The sequence below is a fragment of the Juglans regia genome, chromosome 7 (assembly GCF_001411555.2).
Source record: "Juglans regia cultivar Chandler chromosome 7, Walnut 2.0, whole genome shotgun sequence".
Lineage (NCBI taxonomy): Eukaryota > Viridiplantae > Streptophyta > Magnoliopsida > Fagales > Juglandaceae > Juglans > Juglans regia.
In genome coordinates, this window is record NC_049907.1 from 37602957 (window position 1) to 37613614 (window position 10658).

Here is a 10658-nt window from a genome sequence, read left to right on the forward strand (position 1 = left end):
TTCTTTGTCGGGAGATCTTTGCCTAATTTTCTATGATACGTATAATGTCTTTGGTGGATCATGAAAGGTTGCCTAATTTTAAAAAAATAAATGGACTATCTCGCTCGAGAGGAAAAGTTCCATCAATCTAGCTAGCTATCTTGTCTTTAATTAATATCTACGTACGCGCGTGATATATATATTAAAGTCTGGTTTGGATAGTGAAATTATCTCAATTCATCTAATCATTATAATTTTTTTAAATTTTGAAACAAAATAAATAAACAATTAAATATTTTCAAATCCCGAAATAAAAACAATTTTAACAATATTTTATTCAACTAATTTTAACTTTCATCTCATCTGATCATTTCAACTCACTATCCAAACCAGATCTAAGTCATCACTAATCCAGCTAGCTATATATATATATCTGCCTATTACTTAAAAGCATCTATAAGTATATTTTTCATTACTGTTCATCAACTGTAATAAACAGTAAATTATTATTATTATTATTTTTTTCGCATATCCTATTATTATTCATCAATAATATGATGAACAGTAATGAACTGTAAAGAGTTTTTTTTTTTTTTTGTCCGTGTGGATGCCAATGTGGGAAGTAATACCGCAATCGTGCGTAGGGAATGAGAGAGAGGAAGAAAGAAAAAGTGGAAAAAAATGTTGATTTTTGAGTTTTAAATGAACAATAAAGAAGCTATTTTTTTTTCTTCGCATGTTTTTTTCGCATATCTTATTACTGTTTATTATATCATACACTAAAAATCAACTTTAATTTATAAAATATTAATTTTTCATCATTAAATAAATGATGAAATTTTACTGTACATTTTTAAGAGAAAAAAACTATCTAATTAATTTAAATTTTTAATATAATTTAAATTTCATAATAAATGATGAACATAAATAAATAATAATTTTATTCTTATACATTAGACTATTTTAATATTCGAAATTACACTTTATTTTTTTCTTCAATTTGACAGATGTGGCAAACGTGCTTTTTTTTATCAATTAGAAAATCTTACACCATACAAGATTTTACACAAGTACCACTAATTTCAAAGTAACCAAGTTTGATCAAATGGTAAAAATTTAAATACTGATTTAAATTAATTTAAAATAGATAATTAACATATAAATACCATATCATAAATAAATTATCAAATTTATTTTATAAAATACTAATATTTCATCATTAAATAAATGATCAACTTTTGTTAAATATTTTTAAAAAAGTATAACTATATAAATAATTAGAGTTTTAACATAATTTAAATATGATAATATTCTTAATTAACTAAAGAGAATTGCTACTACTAACGAAAAAGTAGTCCGAAAATATGTCTTGAATATATATTTCATTTTTTTATTTTTATTTTCTTTTATTTTCATGTATTTTTTTAATCATCATAAATATTTTTAAAAAAATAAAAAATTTACAACATCATTAAAAAAATACTTCCTCAATCACTAGATAAAAAAAAAAATAAGAAAGAAAATTAGGCAAACGTCCCTTGGACGTTGCCTACTGCTAGTATATATATATATATATATATATATATATATATATATATATATATATATATAATGTCTAACCAGAGCAAGAGTACTCTATTCACAAGAAAGCAAATGTATTTGGGAGTGTCAATTATCAAAAGTTAGCAATATCGGACGGTTCTGCAGAATATCAATTATTCGACACCACTTACACACACACACACACACAATATACATACATATATTTGTTCAAGGATCCCATGATTTGTCTTGCTTTCGTCTTCGATCTGTCCTTCTATTTCCTTCCTCAATATCATTTGTATTTCCAATTATATTAATTATTTGTTAGGAAATAAAAAATCATCTTTGACTTTGAGATCAGCTGAAATAATATTAATGTGATAACCATGTAATTAAATTAATGTATCTAACTATACAAAAAGTTATCATATATAAGAATATTGTATGGCACACATAATTTGTTATGAATTAATAATATATAGTGATCATACGCCAATTAATAATTACTTTAAGGGTGCAAATTAAATGTATAAATTAACCAAACAAGTTGATCAGTACGTACAATAATTATTGCATTCTAGAATCTGTTTGTATATATCAATGGAATTAAAACGTACGTACGTACGCATGCAGTACTACTCAGCTTCCTTGGAAAGAAAATTAAAAAACTTGTAAATTTGCACATGAATAACAATGGAGATCAGGTGCTTTTCCGGGAAAATTGATTTTCTAAGAGGAGTTTTAAAATAAGATATCATATAATGGAAAACAACGTACCTCCTGTTGCTAGTATCAGAAAACGTTCCCAAAAACCCGAGGGATATAAAAGATTTTGGTAACCAGGGCTTACGAAGAAGGTTGGTTTAATTAGTAGATTGAATTAAAACGTATGTTGGGCCCAGTGTGATCTCAAGCCCTACCTCTAACAACTGAAGTCCGGCCCAATTAGTTGGGCCATGATTTGGTCCCTCTTTAGGCTATACATGTATACTAATTATTAAGTTGATAGTTTTTTTTTTCCTCTCACTTTCAAAGTTTCTCATTTCTAATACATATCATATATAACATGAATTAACTGCCATTCAGGATGGTAATATATATATGCATGGAATATTAATGGAATGAATCGTATATGTATCAAACTAGCCAAAGCATGGTATTCACAAGTACTCTCTCTAATTGCATTGATCTCATGATTTGAGCTTATAGCCTTAATGAAAAAACGCAAAAAGTCATCCTACACAGAAGCCTCACACTCTGCACACTACTTAAAAATATGTGATTTTATTTTTTTATACTCATATTTCATATTTGGGAGAGGTGTTGACGCATAATCTTGGCATGGTGTTTTTTGATACTATATTCGAAGCCATTCCCATTCATAGACCTTTTCCATTCTTCAAACTCATTCACGACCATTTCAATTATTGTCTCGTGACTAGTGAGTATCACTTTAGATTCTTTGTTCAGTAGAAAGATTTAATTGTAAGCAATTTTGCTTACTAATATGTACATTCATTCAATATGATTGGTTAGAAAGTAGATTTTATTGAAAACAATGCTAATTTGAATTTAGAATATAAAGACAACAACATTAATACGCAGATTGATACGCAAACTTATTTGTACATAATAAAACTCTTGCTCAGCACAGCCCATCCATTTTCATTCTTGTAGGACAATAACTTTTGAATTTCCTCAGTCACAGCGTCCCGCCCGCGTACTGCTATCTTCTTGTCAGTCTTGATTAGGGGTGTCAAATTGTGTTAACGGGTCGTGTTCGTGTCGTGTCAAGATATGTATATTATACTATATAGGTCAACCCTAACCCGATCCGTTAAGCTTATCGTGTCAAAATCTCAAACCTTAACACGATCCAATAACATAACGGGTCGTGTCGTGTCAACCCGTTTTGACCTATTTATGTAAATGGATTGAAACAAACCCAAAATTAACTTCTTTAATCTGGTTAAGTTTAGCATAATTTTATATAAATGTTAAAATCATAATATCTATAAAAAAATATAAAACTAACTACAAGTCCAAAATTACAATCTAAACAATAAAAATATTGAAATTAAAATCCCAACAATTTTATTTTTTAGGTATAAGGGTATAATTGTAATTTTAACTTTCTTAACAGGTCATAACGGGTCATAACGAGTTGACCCGTTATCAACCCGTTAAGCTATCGTGTTGTAACGGGTCAACCCGTTTTGACCCGAATCCGTTAAAGGTAAATTTTAATCTATTTTTATCGTGTCGTGTTCGTGTTGGGTTAATAAGTCGTGTTACATATTGACACCCTAGTCTTGATGAAGAAAAAGCTTTCAACTTTGCTCCAAAAACGCCCTAGGATGCTGAGGTCGTCCTCCCCTTTGTTGTCCTTTCCTACACAAAACAACTCTATTGGAATCCCCGCCTTCTTTATGATCGGATCTTTAGCCAAGGCAGTTGCTTTCTTAGCAAATCTCTGGATCCACTCTGTCTTTTCCTCCATAGAAGAAAATGTACGTGTCCTCTTTGATCTGATTAATGAATAAGATATATTAATATTAGGTAACTACAAAAAATCTTTTCAGCCTCTTTAGTGAAAGGAAAGGCCTTTGCTCCCCAGACCCAAATCATGTGGAGTGCATTGGGGTGTTCCACTTTCCCTTGTGAGTTCAATACCACCACCATAAGGCGCTTATTCTGAAAATTCCAATCCTTCGAAATGAACTTGATGCCTAGTAGTATTGGTGAAAAGTACTTCACTATGTACCACTTCATCTCAAGCCTCAGCTTTTCAAATTTTGTGTAGATCGTCTGTCCACCCATCCACAATTGGGATCCACATAATTTTATACTGGTCCTCCTCCTTTATTTCATCATAAATTGGTTTCAAAATCGCACTACAAGAAAACTGCTTATTTGTGGCCAGTTAATTTCAGCAAAATGATTATTTACAGCTAAAATGACTATATTTTGGTCACAAATAGTCTTTTCGTTGCAATTAAATGGTCACAAAAGTCCATTTTTCTTGTAGTGTCAAGATCTCGTCAATGGAAATGTCCAGACCCGAAATTAACAGCAAAATATTCCTTTTCTTCATCACGTTGATGTTTACCTGTTAATTATGCAACAATTAAATTCACCGACTGTAGTGATCTGTATGTAAGGTCTGGGCTCGAAACAGTACTTTTCATTTCAACTACTACTGTGCCACACATTTCATTTACGTACTAGCTTCACGGTTATAAAAAGATTATATAAAAATAATCTCACAAATTGATATAATTTTATGTGATCTGTTAGATTTACTTTACAATAAAAATAATTTTATAATTTGACGAATCATATCAAGTACTCAAGAGAAATGATATGGACACAAAATAATTCTACAGAAGTAAATCCACAAACTGACGTGATTTCATATGATATGTCAGATTTACTTTACAATAAGTAGTTTTAGAATCGAACGTGCCACATCAAGCCACATAAATTTATGAGTTTACTTTTATATATAAAAACTCTTTGTGGTTAAAACGTTTCTGGTATCTTAAATTAAGAACACTGATCATCGTAATATCCACACAACTTTGTATAAAATGGAGAAATGTCGAGTCTATAGAGTACTATATATATGCTTTATCTTGAATTTGTCAAATCAGTTTTTCACTCAAGTACTAATTATTGGCACGGTAAATCGCAGCTTAACATATATGAAGTTAGTTGACGTATTTAAAATAATAAATTTAGGACGAAGATCAGTACTAGAATTGCTAATTGACCTCAGTTTTTGTATAACCATCATGAATTAGTGGCTGCACATCAGTATCCTCCAGGAAGATCAACGTCCTGAGAAGATCCACGATTCCAGAAGGTGCTAGTGATCAGAGTCTCGCGAGTTTCCTATAAGCCTCCATTTGGCCTGCAGGGAACATGAATATGAATCTATAGTCAACCTAGTCGCTCATATTTACGACATTTAGCATATTGCATGCGCGCGCTACGTACACGGGTTCAAGGTAGCATGCATTTTTATAATATTGAAAGCGTCCCAGTAGCTAACCTATTCGAATATGGCAGATCAGTTTCTGCGCGCTTCCGTAGGAACTTGAGGGTGATGTCGATTTTCTGACGCAAAAGCGATAGTTCCTGCAGTTTGTTTCTCCTGAAACCACGATCATCAATTGCATCAGAATAAAGAAACAACTAATATTGTATATATTGCACGTCAAGGTAAAAAACTTACTCATCACCACTGATGTAATAAAGCATCTGAGTCGTCCAGGCTACAATTGTTATGATAACCCAATAGACATCCACTGGGATACGGCACATGGCAGCTGACAATTTCGTTACATAGGCCTCTGTATCGTAAAGGTAGATACAATATTTAGAATATAGTTTCTCCAACTCTAAGATTATCAACTCGTTGACTTCCAATGTGCTCTTGATCAGATCGTCAAGCTCAACTATGGCATCCTTGAATTTCTGAAGGCTTAAGTGCTTTGAGATAGCGGGTGCTCGTTTCAGGATCCCCACTGAAGTAGCGAGTTGGTTTGTTGAGTTAAGATCGACAAGCAGCCAGAACTCCCCATACTACATAGCAAAGGCTGCAAGTGTCATCACTGCCTTGGCACTCCATGAATACTTTGAGAGTTTGTTAAGTATTGACATTGTTGTTCTGTGCGCAATTTCCTCCTCCGGCGCATTGCATGCCATCTGACGTACATCGTACAATATTACGCATGTTTTATCTTGAAACGTCACATTTATCTTACTCCTAACTGATGCCACAAACCATGCACGAAAAAGAAAAGTTGGCTATGGCCCAACTTGTATATATTTACCTGGCAGGAAAGCGTTTCGAGTATTCACAACGGAGAAGTGAAGCTGGCATTGGGTACCTTTTTCTCGAGGTTCTCCTGATCTTGTGATTTGGTACCCTTTAATGAGTCATAAGTCAATGTATATCGACGAGAAAATGCGCACCATGGAGAAATTAAAACAAATAAAAATAAGAGTTTTGTTATGTACAAGCAAGTTTGCTTAACGATCTTCGTACTAATATTGTTGCCTTCATATTCTAAATTCAAATTAGTACTGTTTTCAATAAAATATACTTTCTGACTAATCATATTGAATGAATGCGCGTATTAGTGCGCATAATCGTTTACAATTAGAATTTTCCTAAAAATAAACATTCATGTGATCACTACAAGAAACATGGTCTTTCCTGGCGCTTAAATTCGCTGCAAATAACTCTAAAAATCACTGCAAATACTTATTTGCAGCGATTTATGTTGCGCCGGACTTTCGTCGCAATTGTAGAGTCTTTTAAAAGATTAGCCAGCGAAATACAAAATTCGTCGCCAAAAATTTTTATTTACAGCGATTTTTTTCGCTGCTAATATTATTAATTTTGCTGCAAATAACGTTGGGATTTCAATCTCGTTTCACTGCAAAAAAGTATGTGCAGCGTTTTTTTATTGTCGCAAAAGCACAAAATATCGCCGTAAATATCTTGATATTATTTGCATTGTGTTCAAAAATCGCCGTGAATAATATTATTTGCAACGGTTAAAATCACCGCAAATAAGATTGTCTATTTTTCAGCGAGTAAGTGTCACTGCAAAAGATTATTTGCGACGATATGTAGTCGCCGCAAATAGTTTTATATGACATGTCAATTATTTAACCTTATATATAAAAAAACTAACTCCATATTCAATGTACATCTATATATGTTTTTTGTGATCTTGATCCGATATAATAAATGTGAAACATGGATGCTAAATAAAAATTAATCTCTCTGGCGCCATTTCAAGGTCGCGGTCGACTTGGCTCAAGATCATGCATGTTTTTTGATCTAGGAATTAACGGTTATGAAATCTTCCTAAAAAAAAAAAGACAATGGTGTGTGGCAGAAACATATATATATGCATACCCTCACAAGATTATCATGAACAATATGGCTGGTACGCTTGAGAATGTTTTCGACGACAACGAAAAGAGAGTCGACATCAAACTTTTCGTGGCCAGCACCATGACCATTTGTAGGATTAACTAGATTTTTTTTTTTTTTTAAGCAGCTTAGCCGAATCTTTATTGATTATTGACCCTCACTTTAGGCAGAGGAAAATCATATATACAACCCATATATCAAATAAATACTACCCAACCAATTGACACCACCAATAACAAATAAACCCAGCCTAGCTAACAACAACGTAAAAATGGAAGACCCAACCTATCAATTCTCAACAATCCTCTAACTGGCATGGGAAGAGCAAAAACATCAAACCAGGACTCAAAAGTCCCTACTGCACCCAACCTGGAAAGGCTATCAATCAATAGGTTTCTTTCTCTTATAAAAACATGCTTCACCAAAAAAATGATAGATGAAAGAATATTCTGGACTTCCTCCCAAAACTCTTCTAAATACCAGGTACCACAATCTGTCTTTTTCAGCCAATTAACAATGATCATCGAGTCCAATTCTACTTCCAACCTCTTGATTCCCATCATTTTGACACTAGATTTATCCCAACCCTCCTTATCTTATCATCCACCGAGAGTGAATATTCATAGCCATCCACATGTTAATTGAAATCTTCTTCGGAAGAGCTGGATGCCAAATCCATGATGCCCACTGTCTTTTAGGATGCTTGACCCGCAATGCCTCCCAGGCAGACTTAGTGGAAAAATTTCCATCCGGACTTTCTGTCCAAACAAGCAATCCTTCTCTTCTTTCATACTACCAAGCTGTTGTATAATCTCAACCATTTTTCCTCTCCCTACCAGTCCACTGATCAAACTCCTCATTCCACCCTTGAGCCAATTTACACTCCTTTATCAAAACAACTGAACCAGATCTTTCCGGTACAGAATCTCAAACCATCACCGGGACTGGTAGGGATTTTAAACCATCGCCAGGACAGAATCTTTCTGCGATTTAGTTTCTTTTTGTGACAGAAATTAATCGCTGGGAAAAGGATTTCCCAGCATTTAAAAACTGAATCCTACCTTTTTTTACAGTGATTATGGTGGTATGTAGCGGCGACTTATTTTTGCCGTGAAAAAAAAATTTGCCGGCGATTGTTTCGTTCCGTTGGAGTAGATCTAAAGTAGGACTTTAATACTAGTGATTATGCAGCGAATTTGAAATTGCTGGTATAGATATTTAACAGCGATTTAATATGTTTTCCCAGCGAAAATAGAGCGTTGGTAAAGCTATTTCCCCTTGTAGTGACGGCTCCTTTAATTTTCTGACCATTTGTCCCCCCAAAAGGATATATTACCCTCCTTTACTCTCCATCTAGACTTTTTTAGAACATCTGGAATACACCTCATAATCATCCTCCAAAATCTCGATCCTTTAGAAGCTTCCAAGAAAACTTCATATGTAGAGAAGTTTGTACCTCTATCAAGCTCCGTAATCCAACACCCCCTTCCTTTACCCGTTTGCATAATTTATCCCATGCAACCCACTTTCTTTTTGATTTTCCATCCACAAACCCCCAATAAAAGCTACTGAAAAGTCTATTAAGAGAGGAATTAATTGACACAGGACAACGAATGCAGGAAAGCAGGTGTATTGGAATTCTTGAAAGCACATGTCGAAGAAGAAGCAATCTGGAACCTTTAGACATCACCTTGTGCTGCCATCCTGCCAACCTCTCTCTTATATGCCCCACCAACTCCTCCAAGTCTCTAGCTCTATGTCTTCCAGTAACAATAGGAACACCTAAATACTTAAAGGGAAATTGCCTTATGTGAATCCTGTAAGTCTGAGCAACGCCCTTCTTCTGGACATAGTGATTTTTGAAGAGAAAAAAATAGTAGTTTTTTCTTTATTAACAATCTGCCCCCGCCCATTCCTCATAAACACGAAAAACCTCCTTTATTGTCCTTAACGAATTCTTCCCCCCATTAGCAAAAATTACCATGTCATCTGCATATTTGTTAACCCTGGTGTCTGATTGTTTCCACGGTATTCCTCCGCCATAAGTGAGAGTTTATTAATAAAATTGGGCATCCTCTTCTCTGAAAAAAAAGACTTTTGCAATATCCACCTTGATCATGACGTTACCACCCCTTGTTTGTCTATTTAAACTCTGCACCATCTTGTGTTAAACTCACATTTTGAAATATACTTCTACCAGGTATAAAAGCTCTCTGTTCCAAGGATACAATGCGAGGAAGTACCAAAGCTAGATGTTTTACCAGGAGCTTAGAACACACTTTGTATAAGACTGAGCAAATGCTAATAAGCCTAAACTTATCAAAGGCTGTTGGATTGCTCATCTTGGGAATTAATACCACATAAGTAGAGGAATAATACCTGAGAATTGCTGTGCCTTTAAAGAAATCACAAATGGCTTCTACCACATCCTCCTCAACAATATCCCAACCTGATTTGAAAAAACACGAGCAAAAACCATCCAGCCCCAGACTACTATCCATCGGAATCGAGAACAAAGCTTCCTTTACATCCTCCCTTGAAGACATCACACAAATATCAACATTTTCTTCATCAGATATTATTTTCTCAATCCATGGAGAAAGATTTGGTTGAGTCCCACCAGGTCTAGCCTTTAAAAAATTCGAAAAATACTCTACTGCTTCTAAATGGATTGCATCCGGAGAATCCAATATCCTCCCCTCCCTTAGTGTCATATCCCTTACCATATATTATTATTTTTACCATTGAACTACCTAAAGAATTGGGAATTACCTTCCCCTTTTTCCATATAACTTTGTTTCGCTTGCTGCGCCAGCCTCATCTCCTTTTTTTTTTTTTTTTCCCAAGCCTCAAGCTCTAGTTTTGTGGCCAGATAAACATATTCATCTTCCTCTAAAAAAGTCACTTGAAGCTTCAAATCTAAACTCTCAAACTCTTTTCCAGCTTTTGAATATGGTCATGAGTCCACCCAAACACCTCTTTATTCCACACTTTAAGGGCAATCTTTAATTTTTTTAACTTTTTTGCAAGGCGCCCAAGACCACTCCCCGTCGCCTCTCCCTTCCAAATCCTCGAAACAAAAACTCGAAATCCCTCATGCATTGTCCACATTTGCTAGAACTTAAACGACAAAGGACTATAACGATCCCGAACATTCTGAAGCCAAATAATCATAGGAGCATGG

The 10658-nt window shown here is 34.1% G+C and overlaps 1 pseudogene; it reads right to left on the minus strand.

Annotated features, from left to right (window-relative positions):
• Window positions 1-3140: 3140 nt before the first annotated feature.
• LOC109014355 lies at window positions 3141-10188 on the minus strand (annotated as a pseudogene).
• Window positions 10189-10658: the final 470 nt, after the last annotated feature.